Source organism: Musa acuminata, chromosome BXJ3-11, assembly GCF_036884655.1.
Source record: "Musa acuminata AAA Group cultivar baxijiao chromosome BXJ3-11, Cavendish_Baxijiao_AAA, whole genome shotgun sequence".
In the NCBI taxonomy this organism is placed as follows: domain Eukaryota; kingdom Viridiplantae; phylum Streptophyta; class Magnoliopsida; order Zingiberales; family Musaceae; genus Musa; species Musa acuminata.
Genome location: NC_088359.1, coordinates 9,455,000 through 9,480,623, shown reverse-complemented (window position 1 = coordinate 9,480,623; position 25,624 = coordinate 9,455,000). Strand labels below are relative to the sequence as shown.

At 33.2% G+C, this 25,624-nt stretch overlaps 10 non-coding genes across 10 annotated transcripts; all 10 read left to right on the top strand.

The window, feature by feature from the left end:
• The first annotated feature begins 745 nt into the window (after positions 1-745).
• TRNAI-AAU (transfer RNA isoleucine (anticodon AAU)) lies at positions 746-819 on the top strand. The gene has a single exon. It is a non-coding gene; the product is annotated as a tRNA-Ile (tRNA).
• Positions 820-1,941: 1,122 nt separating this feature from the next.
• TRNAI-AAU (transfer RNA isoleucine (anticodon AAU)) lies at positions 1,942-2,015 on the top strand. The gene has a single exon. It is a non-coding gene; the product is annotated as a tRNA-Ile (tRNA).
• A 1,122-nt stretch (positions 2,016-3,137) lies between these two features.
• Positions 3,138-3,211, top strand: TRNAI-AAU (transfer RNA isoleucine (anticodon AAU)). The gene has a single exon. It is a non-coding gene; the product is annotated as a tRNA-Ile (tRNA).
• Positions 3,212-4,332: 1,121 nt separating this feature from the next.
• TRNAI-AAU (transfer RNA isoleucine (anticodon AAU)) lies at positions 4,333-4,406 on the top strand. The gene has a single exon. It is a non-coding gene; the product is annotated as a tRNA-Ile (tRNA).
• Positions 4,407-6,969: 2,563 nt separating this feature from the next.
• Positions 6,970-7,043, top strand: TRNAI-AAU (transfer RNA isoleucine (anticodon AAU)). The gene has a single exon. It is a non-coding gene; the product is annotated as a tRNA-Ile (tRNA).
• A 1,111-nt stretch (positions 7,044-8,154) lies between these two features.
• On the top strand, positions 8,155-8,228 carry TRNAI-AAU (transfer RNA isoleucine (anticodon AAU)). Its single transcript has one exon. It is a non-coding gene; the product is annotated as a tRNA-Ile (tRNA).
• Positions 8,229-9,561: 1,333 nt separating this feature from the next.
• On the top strand, positions 9,562-9,635 carry TRNAI-AAU (transfer RNA isoleucine (anticodon AAU)). Its single transcript has one exon. It is a non-coding gene; the product is annotated as a tRNA-Ile (tRNA).
• Positions 9,636-10,938: 1,303 nt separating this feature from the next.
• TRNAI-AAU (transfer RNA isoleucine (anticodon AAU)) lies at positions 10,939-11,012 on the top strand. The gene has a single exon. It is a non-coding gene; the product is annotated as a tRNA-Ile (tRNA).
• Positions 11,013-12,142: 1,130 nt separating this feature from the next.
• Positions 12,143-12,216, top strand: TRNAI-AAU (transfer RNA isoleucine (anticodon AAU)). Its single transcript has one exon. It is a non-coding gene; the product is annotated as a tRNA-Ile (tRNA).
• A 1,169-nt stretch (positions 12,217-13,385) lies between these two features.
• Positions 13,386-13,459, top strand: TRNAI-AAU (transfer RNA isoleucine (anticodon AAU)). The gene has a single exon. It is a non-coding gene; the product is annotated as a tRNA-Ile (tRNA).
• Positions 13,460-25,624: the final 12,165 nt, after the last annotated feature.

Below are 25,624 nucleotides of genomic sequence, written 5' to 3'. Positions count from 1 at the left end.
AATAATGCGAAAGTTATAGGTTCGAGACCTGCTTTGGTCAAATCCCATGAAATTATTTTTTATAAGACTAAATGGAAATTATGAGCCTCACCCATCATTAATAAAATTTGTTAGTTCTTAAATCACAATAATTTGATGGACTTACAAGCTCAGTAGGTTAGAGCACCATTGTCATAAATTGAAGAGTTGTAGTTGGCCTATTATATCAGTTGGTTAGAGCGTCGAGCTAATAACGCGAAGACATTATAGTAACCTTTTGGTCGATCCATTCGGTTGGTTAGAGCTGTTCTTATATGTTCAGTTAGTTAGAGCGTCGAGCAAATAATGCAAAAGTTATAAGATCGAGACCTGCATTCGCACAGTTGGTTAGAGTAGTGCCTATAAGTTCAATTAGTTAGAGCGTCGTATTGATAATGCGAAAGTTATAGGTTCGAGACCTCCATGGGTCAAATCCCACGAATTATTTTTTCTTATAAGACCAAATGGAAATAGTAAGACTCACCATCATTAATAGAATTTGTTAGTTCTTAAATCATAATAATATGACCGACCTACAAGCACAGCAGGAAAGTTATTGCCTATAAGCTCAGTTAGTTAGAGCGTCATGCTAATAACACGAAAGTTATTGGTTCGAGACCTGCATTAGTCTAATCCCACGAATTATTTATTTTTTATAAGACCAAATGGAAAACCTACAAGTTCAATAGGTTAGAGCACCAATGTCACAAATTTATGATTTGTAGTTGGCCTATTAGCTCAGTTGGTTAGAGCGTCGTGCTAATAACGCGAAGGTCGCAGGTTCGAGACCTGCATGGGCCAAATCTTATAATTTATCGGGGATTAAATGGATATCGTGGGACTCACTCAACATTATAGTACTCTTTTGGTCGATCCATTCGGTTGGTTAGAGCAATACATATAAGTTCAGTTAGTTCGAGCGTCATGCTAATGACGTGAAAGTTATAAGTTTGAGACCTGCTTTGGTCAAATCCCATGAATTGTTTTTTTTTTATAAGACCAAATGGTCATTGTGAGAATCACCCATCATTAATACAATTTGTTTTAGTGTATCTATGTTGTAATCCATGATCAAATGGATATCGTGAGACTCACTCGACATTATAGTAAACTTTTGGTCGATCCTTTCGTATGGTTAGAACAGTGCCTATAAGTTCAGTTAGTTAGAGCATCATGGTAATAATGCGAAAGTTATAGGTTCGAGACCTGCTTTGGTGAAATCCCATGAAATTATTTTTTATAAGACAAAAAGGAAATTGTGAGCCTCACCCATCATTAATACAATTTGTTAGTTCTTAAATCACAATAATTTGATGGACCTACAAGCTCAGTAGGTTAGAGCACCATTGTCATAAATTGAAGAGTTGTAGTTGGCCTATTATATCAGTTGTTTAGAGCATCGAGCTAATAACGTGACGACATTATAGTAATCTTTTGGTCGATCCATTCGGTTGGTTAGAGCAGTGCTTATATGTTCAGTTAGTTAGAGCGTCGAGCAAATAATGCGAAAGTTATAAGATCGAGACCTGCATTCGCGCAGTTGGTTAGAGTAGTGCCTATAAGTTCAATTAGTTAGAGCGTCGTACTGATAATGCGAAAGTTATAAGTTCGAGACCTGCATAGGTCAAATCCCACGAATTATTTTTTCTTATAAGACCAAATGGAAATAGTAAGACTCACCATCATTAATAGAATTTGTTAGTTCTTAAATCATAATAATATGACCGACCTACAAGTCTAGCAGGAAAGTTATTGCCTATAAGCTCAGTTAGTTAGAGCGTCATGCTAATAACACGAAAGTTATTTGTTCGAGACCTGCATTAGTCTAATCCCAAGAATTATTTATTTTTTATAAGTCCAAATGGAAAACCTACAAGTTCAATAGGTTAGAGTACCATTGTCACAAATTTGTGATTTCTAGTTGGCCTATTAGCTCAGTTGGTTAGAGCGTCATGCTAATAACGCGAAGGTCGCAGGTTTGAGACCTGCATGGGCCAAATCTTATAATGTATCGGGGATTAAATGGATATCGTGGGACTCACTCGACATTATAGTAGTCTTTTGGTCGATCCATTCGGTTTGTTAGAGCAATACATATAAGTTCGGTTAGTTCGAGCGTCATGCTAATGACGTGAAAGTTATAGGTTCGAGACCTGCTTTGGTCAAATCCCATGAATTATTTTTTTTTTGTAAGACCAAATGGACATTGTGAGAATCACCCATCATTAATACAATTTGTTTTAATGTATCTATGTTGTAATCCATGATCAAATGGATATCGTGAGACTCACTCGACATTATAGTAAACTTTTGGTCGATCCTTTCATATGGTTAGAACAGTGCCTATAAGTTCAGTTAGTTAGAGCATCATGGTAATAATGCGAAAGTTATAGGTTCGAGACCTGCTTTGGTCAAATCCCATGAAATTATTTTTTATAAGACTAAATGGAAATTGTGAGCCTCACCCATTATTAATACAATTTGTTAGTTCTTAAATCACAATAATTTGATGGACCTACAAGCTCAGTAGGTTAGAGCACCATTGTCATAAATTGAAGAGTTGTAGTTGGCCTATTATATCAGTTGTTTAGAGCGTCGAGCTAATAACGCAACGACATTATAGTAATCTTTTGGTCGATCCATTCGTTTGGTTAGAGCAGTGCTTATATGTTCAGTTAGTTAGAGCGTCGAGCAAATAATGCGAAAGTTATAAGATCGAGACTTTTATTCGCGCAGTTGGTTAGAGTAGTGCCTATAAGTTCAATTAGTTAGAGCGTCGTACTGATAATGCGAAAGTTATAGGTTCGAGACCTGCATAGGTCAAATCCCACGAATTATTTTTTCTTATAAGACCAAATGGAAATAGTAAGACTCACCATCATTAATAGAATTTGTTAGTTCTTAAATCATAATAATATGACCGACCTACAAGCCTAGCAGGAAAGTTATTGCCTATAAGCTCAGTTAGTTAGAGCGTCATGCTAATAACACGAAAGTTATTGGTTCGAGACATGCATTTGTCTAATCCCAAGAATTATTTATTTTTTATAAGTCCAAATGGAAAACCTACAAGTTCAATAGGTTAGAGCACCATTGTCACAAATTTATGATTTCTAGTTGGCCTATTAGCTCAGTTGGTTAGAGCGTCGTGCTAATAACGCGAAGGTCGCAGGTTCGAGACCTGCATGGGCCAAATCTTATAATGTATCGGGGATTAAATGGATATCGTGGGACTCACTCGACATTATAGTAGTCTTTTGGTCGATCCATTCGGTTTGTTAGAGCAATACATATAAGTTCGGTTAGTTCGAGCGTCATGCTAATGACGTGAAAGTTATAGGTTCGAGACCTGCTTTGGTCAAATCCCATGAATTATTTTTTTTTTGTAAGACCAAATGGATATTGTGAGAATCACCCATCATTAATACAATTTGTTTTAATGTATCTATGTTGTAATCCATGATCAAATGGATATCGTGATACTCACTCGACATTATAGTAAACTTTTGGTCGATCCTTTCGTATGGTTAGAACAGTGCCTATAAGTTCAGTTAGTTAGAGCATCATGGTAATAATGCGAAAGTTATAGGTTCGAGACCTGCTTTGGTCAAATCCCATGAAATTATTTTTTATAAGACTAAATGGAAATTGTGAGCCTCACCCATCATTAATACAATTTGTTAGTTCTTAAATCACAATAATTTGATGGACCTACAAGCTCAGTAGGTTAGAGCACCATTGTCATAAATTGAAGAGTTGTAGTTGGCCTATTATATCAGTTGTTTAGAGCGTCGAGCTAATAACGCGATGACATTATAGTAATCTTTTGTTCGATCCATTCGGTTGGTTAGAGCAGTGCTTATTATATGTTCAGTTAGTTAGAGCGTCGAGCAAATAATGCGAAAGTTATAAGATCGAGACCTGCATTCGCGCAGTTGGTTAGAGTAGTGCCTATAAGTTCAATTAGTTAGAGCGTCGTACTGATAATGCGAAAGTTATAGGTTCGAGACCTGCATAGGTCAAATCCCACGAATTATTTTTTCTTATCAGACCAAATGGAAATAGTAAGACTCACCATTATTAATACAATTTGTTAGTTCTTAAATCATAATAATATGACCGACCTACAAGCTTAGCAGGAAAGTTATTGCCTATAAGCTTAGTTAGAGCGTCATGCTAATAACACGAAAGTTATTGGTTCGAGACCTGTATTAGTCTAATCCCACGAATTATTTATTTTTTATAAGACCAAATGGAAAACCTACAAGTTCAAAAGGTTAGAGCACCATTGTCACAAATTTATGATTTGTAGTTGGCCTATTAGCTCAGTTGGTTAGAGCGTCATGCTAATAACGCGAAGGTCGCAGGTTCGAGACCTGCATGGGCCAAATCTTATAATTTATCGAGGATTAAATGGATATCGTGGGACTCACTCGACATTATAGTAGTCTTTTGGTCGATCCATTCGGTTGGTTAGAGTAATACATATAAGTTCAGTTAGTTCGAGCGTCATACTAATGACGTTAAAGTTATAGGTTCGAGACCTGCTTTGGTCAAATCCCATGAATTATTTTTTTTTTATAAGACCAAATGGACATTGTGAGAATCACCCATCATTAATACAATTTGTTTTAATGTATCTATGTTGTAATCCATGATCAAATGGATATCGTGAGACTCACTCGACATTATAGTAAACTTTTGGTCGATCCTTTCGTATGGATAGAACAGTGCCTATAAGTTCAGTTAGTTAGAGCATCATGGTAATAATGCGAAAGTTATAGGTTCGAGACCTGCTTTGGTAAAATCACATGAAATTATTTTTTATAAGACCAAATGAAAATTGTGAGCCTCACCCATCATTAATACAATTTGTTAGTTCTTAAATCACAATAATTTGATAGACCTACAAGCTCAGTAGGTTATAGCACCATTGTCACAAATTGAAGAGTTGTAGTTGGCATATTATCTCAGTTGGTTAGAGCGTCGAGCTAATAACGCGAAGACATTATAATAATCTTTTAGTCGATCCATTCGGTTGGTTAGAGCAATGCTTATAAGTTCAGTTAGTTAGAGCATCGAGCAAATAATGCGAAAGTTATAAGATCGAGACCTGCATTCGCGCAGTTGGTTAGAGTAGTGCCTATAAGTTCAATTAGTTAGAGCGTCGTACTAATAATGCGAAAGTTATAGGTTCGAGACCTGCATGGGTCAAATCCCACGAATTATTTTTTCTTATAAGACCAAATGGAACTAGTAAGACTCACCATCATTAATACAATTTGTTAGTTCTTAAATCATAATAATATGACCGACCTACAAGCTCAGCAGGAAAGTTATTGCCTATAAGCTCAGTTAGTTAGAGCGGCATGCTAATAACACGAAAGTTATTGGTTCGAGACCAACATTACTCTAATCCCACGAATTATTTATTTTTTATAAAACCAAATGGTAAACCTACAAGTTCAATAGGTTAGAGCACCATTGTCACAAATTTATCAGTTATGGTTGGCCTATTAGCTCAGTTGGTTAGAGCGTCGTGCTAATAACGCGAAGGTCACAGGTTCGAGACCTTATAATAGTCACTCGACATTATAATAGTCTTTTGGTCGATCCATTAGTTCGAGCGTCATGCTAATGACGTGAAAGGTATAGGTTCGAGACTTGCTTTGGTCAAATCCCATGAATTATATTTTTTTTTATAAGACCAAATGGACATTGTGAGAATCACCCATCATTAATACAATTTGTTTTAATGTATCTATGTTCTAATCCATGATCAAATGGATATCGTGAGACTCACTCGACATTATAGTAATCTTTTGGTCAATCCATTCGTATGGTTAGAGCAGTGCCTATAAGTTCAGTTAGTTAGAGCATCATGGTAATAATGCGAAAGTTATAGGTTCGAGACCTGCTTTAGTCAAATCCCATTAAATTATTTTTTATAAGACCAAATGGAAATTGTGAGCCTCACCCATCATTAATACAATTTGTTAGTTCTTAAATCACAATAATTTGATGGACCTACAAGCTCAGTAGGTTATAGCACCATTGTCACAAATTGAAGATTTGTAGTTGGCATATTATCTCAGTTGGTTAGAGCGTTGAGCTAATAACGCGAAGACATTATAGTAATCTTTTGGTCGATCCATTCGTATGATTAGAGCAGTGCCTATAAGTTCAGTTAGTTAGAGCATCATGGTAATAATGCGAAAGTTATAGGTTCGAGACCTGCTTTGGTAAAATCCCATGAAATTATTTTTTATAAGACCAAATGAAAATTGTGAGCCTCACCCATCATTAATACAATTTGTTAGTTCTTAAATCACAATAATTTGATGTACCTACAAGCTCAGTAGGTTAGAGCACCATTGTCACAAATTGAAGAGTTGTAGTTGGCCTATTATCTCAGTTGGTTAGAGCGTCGAGCTAATAACGTGAAGACATTATAGTAATCTTTTGGTCGATCCATTCGGTTGGTTAGAGCAGTGCTTATAAGTTCAGTTAGTTAAAGGATCGAGCAAATAATGCGAAAGTAATAAGATCGAGACCTACATTCGCGCAGTTGGTTAGAGTAGTGCCTATAAGTTAAATTAGTTAGAGCGTCGTACTAATAATGCGAAAGTTATAGGTTCGAGACCTGCATGGGTCAAATCCCACGAATTATTTTTTCTTATAAGACCAAATGGAACTAGTAACACTCACCATCATGAATATAATTTCTTAGTTCTTAAATCATTATAATATGACCGACCTACAAGCTCAGCAGGAAAGTTATTGCCTATAAGCTCAGTTAGTTAGAGCGTCATGCTAATAACACGAAAGTTATTGGTTCAAGACCAGCATTACTCTAATCCCACGAATTATTTATTTTTTATAAGACCAAATGGAAAACCTACAAGTTCAATAGGTTAGAGCACCATTGTCACAAATTTAAGAGATGTAGTTGGCCTATTAGCTCAGTTGGTTAGAGCATCGTGCTAATAACGCGAAGGTCGCAGGTTTGAGACCTGCATGGGCCAATTCTTATAATTTATCGGGGATCGTGGGACTCACTCGACATTATAGTAGTTTTTTGGTCGATCCATTCGGTTGGTTAGAGCAATGCGTATAAGTTCAGTTAGTTCGAGCGTCATGCTAATGACGTGAAAGTTATAGGTTCGAGACCTGCTTTGGTTAAATCCCATGAATTATTTTTTTTTTCTAAGACCAAATGGAAATTGTGAGACTCACCCATCATTAATACAATTTGTTTTAATGTATCTATGTTGTAATCCATGATCAAATGGATATCGTGAGACTCACTCGACGTTATAGTAATCTTTTGGTCGATCCATTCGTATGGTTAGAGCAGTGCCTATAAGTTCAGTTAGTTAGAGCATCATGGTAATAATGCGAAAGTTATAGGTTCGAGACCTGCTTTGGTCAAATCCCATGAAATTATTTTTTATAAGACCAAATGGAAATTGTGAGCCTCACCCATCATTAATACAATTTGTTAGTTCTTAAATCACAATAATTTGATGGACCTACAAGCTAAGTAGGTTAAAGCACCATTGTCACAAATTGAAGAGTTGTAATTGGCCTATTATCTCAGTTGGTTAGAGCGTCGAGCTAATAACGCAAAGACATTATAGTAACCTTTTGGTCGATCCATTCGGTTGGTTAGAGCAGTGCTTATAAGTTCAGTTAGTTAGAGCGTTGAGCAAATAATGCGAAAGTTATAAGATCGAGACCTGTATTCGCACAGTTGGGTAGAGTAGTGTCTATAAGTTCAATTAGTTAGAGCGTCGTACCGATAATGCGAATGTTATAGATTCGAGACCTGCATGGGTCAAATCCATCGAATTATTTTTTCTTATAAGACCAAATGGAAATAGTAAGACTCACCATCATTAATAAAATTTGTTAGTTCTTAAATCATAATAATATGACCGACCTACAAGCTCAGTAGGAAAGTTATTGCCAATAAGCTCAGTTAGTTAGAGCATCATGCTAATAACACGAAAGTTATTGGTTCGAGACCTGCATTAGTCTAATCCCACGAATTATTTATTTTTTATAAGACCAAATGGAAAACCTACAAGTTCAATAGGTTAGAGTACCATTGTCACAAATTTAAGATTTGTAGTTGGCTTATTAGCTCAGTTGGTTAGAGCGTTGTGCTAATAACGTGAAGGTCGTAGGTTCGAGAACTGCATGGGCCAAAACATATAACGTATCGAGGATTAAATGGATATCTTGGGACTCATTCGACATTTTAGTAGTCTTTTTGTCGATCCATTCAGTTGGTTAGAGCAATGCGTATAAGTTCAATTAGTTCGATCGTCATGCTAATGACGTGAAAGTTATAGGTTTGAGACCTGCTTTGGTCAAATCCCATGAATTATTTTTTTTTTATAAGACCAAATGGAAATTGTGAGACTCACCCATCATTAACACAATTTGTTTTAATGTATCTATGTTGTAATCCATGATCAAATGGATATCGTGAGACTCACTCGACATTATAGTAATCTTTTGGTCGATAAATTCGTATGGTTAGAGCAGTGCCTATAAGTTCAGTTAGTTAGAGCATCATGGTAATAATGTGAAAGTTATTGGTTCGAGACCTGCTTTGGTCAAATCCCATGAAATTAATTTTTATAAGACCAAATGGAAATTGTGAGCCTCACCCATCATTAATATAATTTATTAATTCTTAAATCATAATAATTTGATGGACCTACAAGCTCAGTAGGTTAGAGCACCATTGTCATAAATTGAAGAGTTGTAGTTGGCCTATTATCTCAGTTGGTTAGAGCGTCGAGCTAATAACGCGAAGACATTTTAGTAATCTTTTGGTTATTCCATTCGGTTGGTTAGAGCAGTGCTTATAAGTTCAGTTAGTTAGAGCGTCGAGCAAATAATGCGAAAGATATAAGTTCGAGACCTGCATTCCCGCAATTGGTTAGAGTAGTGCTTATAAGTTCAATTAGTTAGAGCGTCGTACTAATAATGCGAAAGTTATAGGTTTGAGACCTGCATGGGTCAAATCCCTCGAATTATTTATTTTTTATAAGACCGAATGGAAATAGTGAGACTCACCAATCATTAATACAATTTGTTAGTTCTTAAATCATAATAATATGACCAACCTACAAGCTCAGTAGGTTATAGCATCATTGTCACAAATTAAAGAGTTATAGTTGGCCTATTAGCTCAGTTAGTTAGAGCGTCGTCCTAATAACACAAAGGTCGCAGGTTTGAGGCCTGCAGTAGCCAAAACCTATAATGTATCCATGATTAAATGGATACCGTGGGACTCACTCGACATCTTGGTTAGAGCGTCTGCATTCTCTCAGTTGGTTAAAGCATTGCCTATAAGCTCAGTTAGTTAGAGCGTCGAGTTAGAGCGTCGTGCTAATAACGCGAAAGTTATTGGTTCGAGACCTGCATTGGTCCAATCCCACGAATTATTTATTTTTTATAAGACCAAATGGAAAACCTACATGTTCAGTAGGTTAGAGCTCCAATGTCACAAATTTAAGAGTTGTAGTTGGCCTATTAGCTCAGATGGTAAGAGCGTCGTGCTAATAACGCGAAGGTCGCAGGTTCGAGACCTACATGGGCTAAATCTTATAATGTATCGAGAATTAAATGGATATTGTGGACTCACTCGATATTATAAAAGTCTTTTGGTCGATCCATTCGATTGGTTAGAGTTGTGCGTATAAGTACGTGAAAGTTATAAATTCGAGACCTACTTTGGTCAAATCCCATGAATTATTTTTTTTATAAGACCAAATGAAAATTGTGAGACTCACCCGTTATTAATACAATTTGTTTTAATGTATCTATGTTGTAATCCATGATCAAATGGATATCGTGAGACTCACTCGACATTATAGTAATCTTTTGGTCGATAAATTCGTATGGTTAGAGCAGTGCCTTTAAGTTCAGTTAGTTAGAGCATCATGGTAATAATGTGAAAGTTATAGGTTCGAGACCTGCTTTGGTCAAATCCCATGAAATTATTTTTTATAAGACCAAATGGAAATTGTGAGCCTCACCCATCATTAATATAATTTATTAATTCTTAAATCATAATAATTTGATGGACCTACAAGCTCAGTAGGTTAGAGCACCATTGTCACAAATTGAAGAGTTGTAGTTGGCCTATTATCTCAGTTGGTTAGAGCGTCGAGCTAATAACGCGAAGACATTTTAGTAATCTTTTGGTTATTCCATTCGGTTGGTTAGAGCAGTGCTTATAAGTTCAGTTAGTTAGAGCGTCGAGCAAATAATGCGAAAGATATAAGTTCGAGACCTGCATTCCCGCAATTGGTTAGAGTAGTGCCTATAAGTTCAATTAGTTAGAGCGTCGTACTAATAATGCGAAAGTTATAGGTTTGAGACCTGCATGGGTCAAATCCCTCGAATTATTTATTTTTTATAAGACCGAATGGAAATAGTGAGACTCACCAATCATTAATACAATTTGTTAGTTCTTAAATCATAATAATATGACCAACCTACAAGCTCAGTAGGTTATAGCATCATTGTCACAAATTAAAGAGTTATAGTTGGCCTATTAGCTCAGTTGGTTAGAGCGTCGTCCTAATAACACGAAGGTCGCAGGTTTGAGGCCTGCAGTAGCCAAAACCTATAATGTATCCATGATTAAATGGATACCGTGGGACTCACTCGACATCTTGGTTAGAGCGTCTGCATTCTCTCAGTTGGTTAAAGCATTGCCTATAAGCTCAGTTAGTTAGAGCGTCGAGTTAGAGCGTCGTGCTAATAACGCGAAAGTTATTGGTTCGAGACCTGCATTGGTCCAATCCCACGAATTATTTATTTTTTATAAGACCAAATGGAAAACCTACATGTTCAGTAGGTTAGAGCTCCAATGTCACAAATTTAAGAGTTGTAGTTGGCCTATTAGCTCAGATGATAAGAGCGTCGTGCTAATAACGCGAAGGTCGCAGGTTCGAGACCTGCATGGGCCAAATCTTATAATGTATCGATGATTAAGTGGATATCGTGGGACTCACTCGACATTATAGTAATCTTTTGGTCGATCCATTCGTATGGTTAGAGCAGTGCCTATAAGTTCAGTTAGTTAGAGCATCATGGTAATAATGTGAAAGTTATAGGTTCGAGACCTGCTTTGGTCAAATCCCATGAAATTATTTTTTATAAGATCAAATGGAAATTGTGAGACTCACCCATCATTAATACAATTTGTTAGTTCTTAAATCACAATAATTTGATGGACCTACAAACTCAGTAGGTTAGAGCACCATTGTCACAAATTGAAGAGTTGTAGTTGGCCTATTAGCTCAATTGGTTAGAGCGTCGTGCAAATAACGAGAAGCCATTATAGTAATCTTTTGGTCGATCCATTCAGTAGGTTAGAACAGTGCTTATAAGTTCAGTTAGTTAGAGCATCGTGCAAATAATGCGAAAGGTATAAGTTCGAGACCTGCATTCGCGTAGTTAGTTAGAGTAGTGCCTATAAGTTCAATTAGTTAAAGCGTCGTACTAATAATGCGAAAGTTATAGATTCGAGACCTGCATGAGTCAAATCCCTCGAATTATTTATTTTTTATAAGACCAAATGGAAATAGTGAGACTCACCCATCATTAATACAATTTGTTAGTTCTTAAATCATAATAATATGACCAACCTACAAGCTCAGTAGGTTAGAGCATCATTGTCACAAATTAAAGAGTTATAGTTGGCCTATTAGCTCAGTTGGTTATAGCGTCGATCTAATAATGCGAAGGTCGCAGGTTTGAGGCCTACATGGGCCAAAACCTATAATGTTTCCATGATGAAATGGATATCGTGGGACTCACTCGACATCATAGTAATCTTTTTGCGTTCGCTCTTGGTTAGAACACCATCGTCAATTGGTTAGAGCGTCTGCATTCTCTCAGTTGGTTAAAGCATTGCCTATATGCTCAGTTAGTTAGAGCGTCTAGTTAGAGCGTCGTGCTAATAACGCGAAAGTTAATGGTTCGAGACCTGCATTGGTCCAATCCCACGAATTATTTATTTTTTATAAGACCAAATGGAAAACCTACATATTCAGTAGGTTAGAGCACCATTGTCACAAATTTAAGAGTTTTAGTTGGCCTATTAGCTCAGTTGGTTTGAGCGTCGTGCTAATAACGCGAAGGTCGTAGGTTCGAGACCTGCATGGGACAAATCTTATAATGTATCGAGGATTAAGTGTACGACCCGAGATCTGCATGGGACAAATCTTATAATGTATCGAGGATTAAGTGGATATCGTGGGACTCACTCAACATTATAGTAGTCTTTTGGTCGATCCATTTGGTTGGTTAGAGCAGCGCGTATAAGTTCAGTTAGTTCAAGCATCATGCTAATGACGTGAAAGTTATAGGTTCGAGACCTGCTTAGGTCAAATCCCATTAATTATTTTTTTTTATAAGACCAAATGGAAATAGTGAGACTTACCCATCATTAATACAATTTATTTTAATTAATCTATGTTGTAATCCATGATCAAATGGATATCGTAGGACTCACTCGACATTATAGTAGTCTTTTGGTCGATCCATTTGGTTGGTTAGCCTATAAGTTCAGTTAGTTAGAGCATCATAGTAATAATGTGAAAGTTATAGGTTCGAGACCTACTTTGGTCAAATCCCATGAAATTTTTTTTTTATAAGACCAAATGGAAATTGTGAGCCTCACACATCATTAATACAATTTGTTAGTTCTTAAAACATAATAATTTGACCGACCTACAAGCTCAGTAGGTTAGAGCACCATTGTCACAAATTGAAGAGTTGTAGTTGGCCTATTAGCTCAGTTGGTTAGAGCGTCGTGCTAATAACGCGAAGCCATTATAGTAATCTTTTGGTCGATCCATTCGGTTGGTTAGAGCAGTGCTTATAAGTTCAGTTAGTTAGAGCGTCGAGCAAATAATGCGAAAGATATAAGTTCGAGACCTGCATTCGCGCAGTTGGTTAGAGTAGTTCCTATAAGTTCAATTAGTTTGAGCGTCGTACTAATAATGCGAAAGTTATAGGTTCGAGACCTGCATGGGTCAAATCCCACGAATTATTTATTTCTTATAACACCAAATGGAAATAGTAAGACTCACCATCATTAATACAATTTGTTAGTTCTTAAATCATAATAATATGACCGACCTACAAGCTCAACAGGAAAGTTATTGCCTATAAGCTCAGTTAGTTAGAGCGACGTGCTAATAACGCGAAAGTTATTGGTTCGAGACCTGCATTAGTCCAATCCCACGAATTATTTATTTTTTATAAGACCAAATGGAAAACCTACAAGTTCAATAGGTTAGAGCACCATTGTCACAAATTTAATAGTTGTAGTTGGCCTATTAGTTCAGTTGGTTAGAGCGTTGTTCTAATAATGCGAAGGTTGTAAGTTCGAGACCTACATGGGCCAAATCTTATAATGTATCGAGGGTTACATGGATATCGTGGGTCTCACTCAACATTATAGTAGTCTTTTGGTCGATCCATTCGATTGGTTAGAGCTATGCGTATAAGTTCAGTTAGTTCGAGCGTCATACTAATGACGTGAAAGTTATAAATTCGAGACCTACTTTGGTCAAATCCCATGAATTATTTTTTTTATAAGACCAAATGAAAATTGTGAGACTCACCCGTTATTAATACAATTTGTATTAATGTATCTATGTTGTAATCCATGATCAAATGGATATCGTGAGACTCACTCGACATTATAGTAATCTTTTGGTCGATCCATTCGGTTGGTTAGAGCAGTACCTATAAGTTCAGTTAGTTAGAGCATCATGGTAATAATATGAAAGTTATAGGTTCGAGACCTGCTTTGGTCAAATCCCACAAAATTTTTTTTTTATAAGACCAAATGGAAATTGTGAGCCTCACCCATCATTAATACAATTTGTTAGTTCTTAAATCATAATAATTTGACCGACCTACATGCTCAGTAGGTTAGAGCACCATTGTCATAAATTGAAGAGTTGTAGTTGGTCTATTAGCTCAGTTGGTTAGAGCGTCGTGCTAATAACGCGAAGACACTATAGTAGTCTTTTGGTTGATCTATTCGGTTGGTTAGAGCAGTGCGTATAAGTTTAGTTAGTTCGAGCATCATGCTAATGACGTGAAAGTTATAAATTCGAGACCTGCTTTGGTCAAATCCCATGAATTATTTTTTTTTATAAGACCAAATGAAAATTGTGAGACTCACCCATCATTAATACAATTTGTTTTAATGTATCTATGTTGTAATCCATGATCAAATGGATATCATGAGACTCACTCGACATTATAGTAATCTTTTGGTCGATCCACTCGGTTTGTTAGAGCAGTGCCTATAAGTTCAATTAGTTAGAGCATCATGGTAATAACGTGAAAGTTATAGGTTCGAGACCTGCTTTGTTCAAATCCCATGAAATTTTTTTTTTATAAGACCAAATGGAAATTGTGAGCCTCACCCATCATTAATATAATTTGTTAGTTCTTAAATCATAATAATTTGATCGACCTACATGCTCAGTAGGTTAGAGCACCATTGTCATAAATTTAAGAGTTGTAGTTGGCCTATTAGCTCAGTTGGTTAGAGCGTCGTGCTAATAACGCGAAGACATTATAGTAATCTTTTGGTCGATCCATTCGGCTGGTTAGAGCAGTGCTTATAAGTTCAGTTAGTTAGAGCGTCGTGCAAATAATGCGAAAGGTATAAGTTCGAGACCTACATTCGCTTAGTTGGTTAGATTAGTTACTATAAGTTTAGTTAGTTAGAGCATAGTGCTAATAACGCGAAAGTTATAGGTTCGAAACCTACATGGGTCCAATCCCACGAATTATTTATTTTTTATAAGACCAAATGAAAATTGTGAGACTCACCTATCATTAATACAATTTGTTAGTTCTTAAATCATAATAGTTTGACCGACCTATAAGCTCAGTAGGTTAGAGCACCATTGTCACAAATTGAAGAGTTGTAATTGGCCTATTAGCTCAGTTGGTTAGAGTATTGTGCTAATAACGTGAAGACATTATAGTAATCTTTTGGTCAATCCATTCGGTTCGTTAGAGCAGTGCTTATAAGTTCAGTTAGTTAGAGCATCGTGCAAATAATGCGAAAGTTATAGTTTCGAGACCTACATTCGCTTAGTTGGTTAGAATAGTTACTATAAGTTCAGTTAGTTAGAGCGTCATGCTAGTAATGCGAGCTTGTAATGCGAAAGTTATTGGTTCGAGACCTGCATTCGCTCAGTTGGTTAGAGTAGTGCTTATAAGTTCAGTTAGTTAAAGCATCATACTAATAACGTGAAAGTTATAGGTTCGAGACCTGCATTCGCTAAGTTGGTTAGAGCAGTGCTTATAAGTTCAGTTAGTTAGTGCGTCGTACTAATAATGCGAAAGTTATAGGTTCGAGACCTGCATTCGCTCAGTTGGTTAGAGCAGTGCTTATAAGTTCAGTTAGTTAGAGCATCGTACTAATAACGCCAAAGTTATAGGTTCGAGACCTACATGGGTCAAATCCCACAAATTATTTATTTTTTATAAGATCAAATAAAAATTATGAGACTCACCCATCATTAAAACAATTTGTTAGAGCTAATAACAAATGGATATCGTGGGACTCACTCGATATCATAGTAATCTTTTGGTCGATCCTTTCGGTTGGTTAGAGCTAATAACGCGAAAGTTATTGTTTCCATTCGCTTAGTTGGTTAGAATAGTTACTATAAGTTTAGTTAGTTAGAGCATAATGCTAATTGATCGACCTATAAGTTCAGTTAGTTAGAGCATCGTACTAATAACGCGAAAGTTATTGGTTCGAGACCTGCATTCGCTCAGCTGGTTAGAGCAGTGCTTATAAGTTCAGTTAGTTAGAGCGTCGTACTAATAACGTGAAAGTTATAGGTTCGAGACCTGCATTCGCTCAGTTGGTTAGAGCAGTGCTTATAAGTTCAGTTAGTTAGAGTGTCGTACTAATAACGTAAAAGTTATAGGTTTGAGACCTGCATGGGTCAAATCCCATAAATTATTTATTTTTTATAAGATCAAATAAAAATTATGAGACTCACCCATCATTAAAACAATTTGTTAGTTCTTAAATCATAATAATTTGACCGACCTACAAGCTCCGTTGGTTTATATTCGCTTAGTTGGTTGAGACCTGCATGGGTCAAATACCACATCTTATTTATTTTTTATAAGACGAAATTGAAAATTTGAGACTAACCCATCATTAATATAATTTTTTAATTCTTAAATCATAATAATTTGATCGACCTACAAGCTCAGTTGGTTAAAGCGTTGTGCTAATAACGTGAAGGGTCAAATCCCACGAATTATTTATTTTTTATAAGACCAAATAAAAATTATGAGACTCACCCATCATTAAAATAATTTGTTAGTTCATAAATCATAATAATTTAACTGACCTACAAGCTCAGTTGGTTAGAGCACCATCATATCAAATATAAGAGTTATAATTGCTTTATTCACTCAGCTGGTTAGAGTGTCATACTAATTACACGCAAGTCACAAGTTCAAAACCTGTATGGGTCGTATACCATATTTTATTTATTTTTTATAAGACCAAATAGAAATTTTGAGACTAACCCATCATTAATATAATTTGTTAATTTTTAAATCATAATAATTTGACCGACCTACAAGCTCAATTGGTTAGAACACCATCGTCAATTGGTTAGAGCATCGTGCTAATAATGTGAAAGTTATAGGTTTGAGACCTGCATTCGCTTAGTTGGTTATAGCAGTGCTTATAAGTTTAGTTAGTTAGAGCATAGTGCTAATAACGCTAAAGTTATAGGTTCGAGACCTGTATGGGTCAAATCCCATGAATTATTTATTTTTTATAAGACCAAATGGAAATTGTGAGACTCACTCATCATTAATACAATTTATCAGTTCTAAAATTATAATAATTTGACCGACCTACAAGCTTAGTTGGTCAGAGTACATTTGTCACAAATTTAAAAGTAGTTGTTTGCTTATTATTAGCTCAGTTGGTTACAATGTTGTGCTAATAATGTGAAGGTCGTAGAAGACCTACATGGGCCAAATCCCTTTTACATGATCAAATGGATATCGCATGGGTCAAATCCCACAAATTATTTATTTTCTAAATACCAAATGGATATCATGAGACTCACCCATCATTAATATAATTTATCAATTTTTAAAAAGAACCAAAATTAATGGTAACAAACCTCAAATCTAAAAACTATGATTATTATATTTTTATAATTTATTTAAGGATTTTATTTAATTTTTTTGTATAACTATAAAATATTCGACATCATAGTAATTTTTTAACTGACCTATTAGCTTAGTTGGTTATAGGATATTGGTCACAAATTTAATACTCATAGGTGGCTTATTAGCTTAGTTGTTTAAAGTGTTGAGCTAATAATACAAAGGTCGCAGGTTTGAGACCTTCATGAGCCAAATCATATTAATTATTTCTTCTTTTACAAGACGAGGGCTCACCCATCATTAATACAATTTGTCAATTCTAAAAAAGAATCAAAATTAATGGTAACAAACCTCAAATCTAAAAACCATGATTATTATATTTTTATAATTTGAAGGGTTTTATTTTTTATATAACTATAAAATATTCGAAATCATAATAAAATTTAGGCTAACCTATTCGCTCAGTTTGTTAAAGCATCGTGTTGAAACACGAAGGTCGTAGGTTCGAGACTTGCATGGGCCAAATCCTATAATGTATTTATGTTTTAATCCATGATCAAATAGATATCGTGGGACTCACTCGACATTATAGTAATCTTTTGGTCAATCCATTTGGTTAGTTAGAGCAATGCCTATAAGTTCCAATTAGTTAGAGCGTCATTCTAATAATGTGAAAGTTATAGGTTGCTTTGATCAAATTCCATGAATTAATTTTTTTTATAAGACCAAATAGAAATTATGAGACTCACCCATCATTAATACAATTTGTTAGTTTTTAAATCATAATAATTTGTTAGTTGGTTAGAGTACCATCGTCACAAATTTAGAAGTTGTAGTTGGTATATTAGCTTAGTTGGTTAGAGACTTGCATGGGCCAAATATCATATAGTATTTGTGTTTTAATCCATGATCAAATGAATATCATGGGATTCACTTGACAGAATAGTAATCTTGGTCGATCCATTTGGTCGCAGACTTTCATGGGTCAAATCCTATTAATTATTTTTTCTTTTACAAGACGAGGTCTCAGCCATCATTAATACAATCTTAATCATTTCTTCAAGAAGAATCAAAATTAATAATAACAAGCCTCAAATCTAAAAACCATGATTATTATATTTTTACTAATTTATTTAAGAAGTTTATATAATTTCTTTTTTAGAACTATCAAGTATTCAATATCATAATAATTTTATAACCAACCTACAAGCTCGGTTGGTTAGACCATCATCGTCATGAATTTAAGAGTTGTAGATGGTCTATTAGCTCAGTTGGTTAGACTGTTGTGTTAATAATGCAAAGGTTGCAAGTTCGAGACCTGCATGGGTAAATCTCATAAATTATATGTGTTTTACATGATCAAATGGATATCGTGGGACTCACGACATCATAGTAATTTTTTGGTCGACCTATTCGCTCAGTAGGTTAGAGCAGGGCCTATAAGTTCAGTTAGTTAAAGCATCGTACTAATAACACGAAAGTTATAGGTTCGAGACTTGCATGGGCTAAATCCCATAAACTATCTATGTTTTACATGATCAAATGGATATCATGGGACTTTCTCGACATCATAGTAATTTTTTGGTCAACCTATTCGCTTAGTTGGTTAGAGCATTACCTATAAGTTCAGTTAGTTAGAGCATGGGCCAAATCCTTTAATTTATTTATTTTTTATAAGACCAAATATATATCATGAGACTCACCCATCATTAATACAATTTGTTAGTTCTTAAAAAGAACCAAAATTAATGGTAACAAACCTCAAATCTAAAATCCATGATTATTATATTTTTATAATTTATTTAAGGGTTTTATGTAATTTTTTTGTATAACTATAAAATATTCAATATCATAGTGATTTTTTGGCTGACCTATTAGCTTAGTTGGTTATAGGATATTGGTTACAAATTTAAGATTCGTCGGTAGCTTGTTAGCTTAGTTGTTTGCGTTGAGCTAATAATACGAAGGTCGTAAGTTTGAGACCTTTTTGGGTCAAATCCTGTTAATTATTTTTTGTTTTACAAGATGAGGACTCAATCATTATTAATACAAATTTAATCATTTCTTCAAGAAGAATCAAAATTAATGATAACAAGCCTCAAATATAAAAACCATGATTATTATATTTTTACTAATTTATTTAAGAAGTTTATATAATTTCTTTTTGTAGAACTATCAAGTATTCAATATCATACAAATTTTATGACCAACCTACAAGCACAGTTGGTTAGAGCATCGTTGTCACAAATTTAAGAGTTGTAGGTGACATATTAGCTTAGTTGGTTAGAGTGTTGTACTAATAACACGAAGGTTGTAGGTTTGAGACCTGCATGGGCCAAATCCCATAAACTATTTATGTTTTACCTGATCAAATGGATATCGTGGGACTTACTCGACATCATAGTAATCTTTTGGTCGACCTATTCGCTTAATAGGTTAGAGCAGGGCCTATAAGTTTAGTTAGTTAGAGCATCGTGCTAATAACGCGAAAGTTATAAGTTCGAGACTTACATGGGTCAAATCCCATGAATTATTTATTTTTTAAAGACCAAATAGATATCGTGGGACTCACCCATTATTAATACAATTTGTCAGTTTAAGAACCAAAATTAATGGTAACAAACCTCAAATCTAAAAACCATGATTATTATATTTTTAATAATTTATTTAAGAGGTTTATATAATTTTTTTTAGAACTATAAAGAATTCAATATCATAATAATATTTTGACCGGACTACAAGCTCAGTCGGTTTAAGACCTACATGGGAGAAATCCCATGAATTATTTGTGTTTTACAAGATCAAATATATATCGTGGGACTCACTCGACATCATAGTAATCTTTTGGTTGACCTATTCACTCATTGGGTAGAGCAACTTCGTTACAGATTTAAGACCTCTGAGTGGCCTTTTTGTTCAGTTGGTTAGTGCGTCATATGGTTTTAGGTTCGAAACTTGCATGGTCAAATCTCCTGAATTATTTATTTTTTACAAGACAAAATGGATATCATGGGATTCACCCATCATTAATACAATTATAGCCATTTCTTAAAAAGAATCAAAATTAATGGTAACAAACCTCTAGTCTAAAAACCATGATTATTATATTTTAATAATTTATTTATGGGTTTTATGTTTTTGTTTTAAACTATAAAAGATTCGACATAATAGTAATCTTTTGGCCGACCTATTAGCTCATTTGGTTAGAGCATCTTGGTCACAAATTTAAGACTTGTAGGTGGCATATTAGCTTAGTTGTTTAGAGTTTTGAGCTAATAACATGAAGGTCACAAGTTTAAGGTCTACATGGGGATGTTAATTATTTTTTCTTTACAAGACCAAAATGGACATCATGGGACTCACCCATTATTAATACAATTTTAGTCATTTCTTAAAAAAGAATAAAAATTAATGATAACAAACCTCAAATCTAAAAACGATTATTATTATATTTTTAATAATTTATTTAAGAGGTTTATATAATTTTTTTTATAAAACTATAAAAGATTCAACATCATAATAATTTTTTGGTTGACCTATTAGCTCAGTTTGTTATAGCATCTTTGTCACAGATTTAAAACTTATAGGTCGCCTATTAGCTCAGTTAATTAAAGCGTCATGCTAATGTGAAGGTCTTAGGTTTAAGATATGTATGGGCCAAATCCCATAAGTTATTTTTTTTTATAAGACCAAATGGACATCATAAGACTCACCCATCATTAATACAATTTGTTATTTCTTAAAAAAAATCAAAATAATGGTAACAAACCTTAAATTTAAAAACCATGATGATTATATTTTAATAATTTATTTAAGGGTTTTATGTAATTATTTCGTAAACCTATAAAAGATTCGATATCATAGTAATCTTTTGGCAGACCTAGTAGCTTAGTTGGTCATAGTATCTATCTCATAAATTTAAAACTTGTCAATATCATGTTAGCTTAGTTGTTTATAATGTTGAGCTAATAACATGAAAGTCACATGTTCGAGACTTACATGGGCTAAATTTTATTAATTTTTTTTTTTTTTATAAGACCAAATGGACATCATGGGACTCACCCATCATTAATACAATTTTAGTCATTTCTTAAAAAAGAATAAAAATTAATGGTAACAAATCTCAAATCTAAAAATGATGATTATTATATTTTTAATAATTTATTTAAGGGGTTTATATAATTTTTTTTTGTAGAACTATAAAAGATTCAACCTCATAATAATTTTTTGGCCAACCTATTAACTTAGTTGGTTAGAACATCTTTGTCACATATTTAAAACTTGTAGGTAGCCGATTAGCTCAGTTATTTAGAGCGTCATTTTAATAATGCGAATGTTGCAAGTTTGAGACCTGCATGGGCCAAATCCCATAAATTATTCTTTTTATAAGACCAAATGAACGTCATACGACTCACTTATCATTAATATAATTTATCATTTCTTAAAAAGAATCAAAATTAATGGTAACAAACCTCAAATCTAAAAACCATGTTTACTATATTTTAATAATTTATTTAAGGGTTTGATGTAATTTTTTTCGTAAAATTATAAAAGATTCCACTTCATAGTAATATTTTGGCCGACCTATTAGCTAAGTTGGTTATATTATCATGGTCACAAATTTGAGACTTGTAGGTGGCCTGTTAACTTAATTGTTTAAAGTTTTGAGCTAATAACGTGAAGGTTGAAAGTTCGGAGACCTACATGGGCTAAATCTTATTAATACTTTTTTTCTTTTACAAGACCAAATGAAAATCGTAGGACTCACTCATCACTAACACAATTTTAATCATTTCTTAAAAAAAAACAAAATTAATAGTAACAAATCTCAAATCTAAATACCATGATTATTATATTTTTAATAATTTATTTAAGGGGTTTATATAATTTCTTTTGTAAAACTATAAAAGATTTAACATCATAATAAATTTTTGATTGACCTACTAGCTCAATTGGTTAGAGCATCAAGATTGCAAGTTCAAGACCTGCATGAACCAAATCCTATAAATTATTTTTTTTTACAAGACCAAATAGATATCATGGGACTCACCCATCATTAATACAATTTTAGTTATTTCTTAAAAAAATCAAAATTAATGGTGACAAACCTCAAATCTAAAAACCATAATTAGTATATTTTTAATAATTTATTTAAAGGTTTCATATAAATTTTTTTATAAAACTATAAAAAAATTGACATTATAGTAATCTTTTGGCCGACCTATTAGCTAAGTTGGTTACAAAATCTTCGTAGAAAATTTGAGATTTATTGACTTATTAGTTTAGTGGGTTAGAGCATCATACTAATAACATAAATATTGTAGGTTCAAGAACTGTATGGGCTAAATCTCATGAATTATTTATTTTTTACAAGACCAAACAATTTATCATTTTTTAAATAAAATCAAAATTAATGATAACAAATCTCAAATCGAAAAATCATAATTATTATATTTTAATAATTTATTTATAGGTTTTATATAATTTTTTATTGTAAAACTATAAAAGATTCGACATCATAATATTTTTTTTATTGACCTATTAGCTCATTTGATTAGAGCATCTTAGTCACAAATTTGAGAATTATAAGTTGTATATTAGCTTAATTGCTTTGAGTGTTGAGCTAATAACATGAAGGTTGCAAGTTTGAGACCTACATGAGCCAAATCTCATTAATTATTCTTTCTTTCACAAGACCAACGGGACATTGTGCAACTCACGCATCATTAATACAATTTTAATTATTTAAAAAAAATCAAAATTAGTGATAATAAATCTCAAATCTAAAAATCATGATTATTATATTTTTAATAATTTATTTAAAAGGTTTATATTTTTTTTAGAACTATAAAAGATTTAACATCATAATAATCTTTTGACAGACCTATTAGCTCTGTTGGTTAGAGCATCTAGGTCACAAATTTAAGACTCGTAAGTGTTCTATTAGATTAGTTGTTTAGAATGTTGAGGTAATAACGTGAAGGTCATAAGTTCTAGATCTACATGAGCAAAATCCTATTAATTATTTTTTCTTTTACAAGACTAAATAGACATCGTGGGACTCACCAATCATTAATACAATTTTAATCGTTTCTTTAAAAAAAATAAAAATTAATGTTAACAAATCTTAAATCTAAAAACCATGATTATTATATTTTTAATAATTTATTTAAATGATATATATAATTTTTTTATAAAACTATAAAAGATTCGACATCATAGTAATCTTTTGACGGACCTATTAGCTTAGTTGGTTATAGTATTTAGGTCACATATTTAAGATTTCTAAGTGTCATATTATCTTAGTTATTTAGAGTGTTGAGTTAATAATGTGAAGATCACGAGTTCAAGACCAACATAGGCTAAATATTATTAATTATTTTTTTCTTTTACAAGACCAAATGAACATCATAGGACTCACCCATCATTAATAAATTTTAGTCTTTTTTATAAAAGAATCAAAATTAATGGTAACAAACCTCAAATCTGAAAACCATGATTATTATATTTTTAATAATTTATTTAAGGGTTTTATATATTTTTTTATAAAACTATAAAATCTCAAATATAAAAACTATAATATTTTAGCTGACCTATTAGCTCGGTTGGTTAGAACATCTTCGTCATAAATTTGAGACATATAGGTGGCCTATTAGCTCAATTGGTTAGAGTGTTGTGCTAATAATACAAAGGTCGCAGGTTCGTGCTAATATCGTGGGACTCACCCGACATCATAATAATCATTTGGCTGACTTATTAGTTCAGTTGGTTAGATCATCGTGCTAATAACTCAAAGGTCATAGGTTCAATACTTGCATGGGCCAAATCCCATGGGAATCACCTATCATTAATACAATTTTAGTCATTTCTTAAAAAGAATCAAAATTAACGATAACAAATCTCAAATCTAAAATCCATGATAATTATATTTTAATAATTTATTTAAGGATTTTATGTATTTTTTTTTTTTGTAAAACTATAAAAAATTTGATATTATAGTAATTTTTTGGTCGACCTATTAGCTCATTTGGTTAGAACATCTTGGTCACAAATTTGAAACTTGTAGGTGGCCTATTAACTTAGTTGTTTAGAGTGTTGAGCTAATAACACGAAGGTCGTAGGTTCATGACCTACATGGGCCAAATCTCATTAATTATTTTTTCTTTTACAAGATCAAATGGACGTCGTGGGACTCACCCATCATTAATACAATTTTAATCATTTCTTTAAAAAGAATCAAGATTAATGGTAACAAATCTCAAATCTAAAAACCAAGATTATTATATTTTTAATAATTTATTTAAGGGGTTTATATTTTTTTTTTTTGTAGAACTATAAAAGATTCAACATCATAATAATTTTTTGGCCGGCCTATTAACTTAGTTAGTTAGAGCATTTTTGTCACAGATTTAAAACTTGTAGGTGGCCTATTAGTTCATTTAGTTAGAACGTCATGCTAATAATGCGAAAGCTGCATGTTTGAGACCTGCATGGGCCAAATCCTATAAATTATTTTTTTTACAAGACCAAATGGATATCGTAGGACTCACCCATCATTAATACAATTTTAGTTATTTCTTAAAAAGAATCAAAATTATTGATAACAACCTCAAATCTAAAAATCATGATTATTATATTTTAATATTTTTTTATAAAACTATAAAAGATTCGATATCATAATAATCTTTTGGCCGATCTATTAACTAAGTTGGTTAGAGCATATTTGTCACATATTTAAAACTTGTAGGTGGCCTATTAGCTTAGTTAGTTAAAGCATCATGCTAATAATGCAAAAGTCGAAGGTTTGAGACCTATATAAGTCAAATCTCAAAAATTATTTTTTTACAAGACCAAATGGACATCGTGGGACTCACCCATCATTAATATAATTTTAGTCATTTCTTAAAAAAGAATCAAAATTAATGGTAACAAACCTTAAATCTAAAAATCATAATTATTATATTTTTAATAATTTATTTAAAGGGTTTTATATATTTTTTTATAAAACTATAAAAGATTCGATATCATAATAATCTTTTGGTCGACCTATTAGCTCAGTTGGTTAGAACATCTTTGCCATAAATTTGAGACTTGTAAGTGGCCTATTATTAGCTTAGTTATTTGGAGTGTTGAGCTAATAATGCGAATGTCGTAAGTTCGAGACCCACATGGGCTAAATCTTATTAATTATTTTTTTTCTTTTACAAGACCAAATGAATATCGTGAGACTCACCCATCATTAATATAATTTTAATCATTTCTTAAAAAAGAATCAAAATTAATGATAACAAATCTCAAATCTAAAAACCATGATTATCATATTTTTAATAATTTATTTAAGGGGTTTATATAATTTTATTTTATAGAACTATAAAATATTCAACATCAT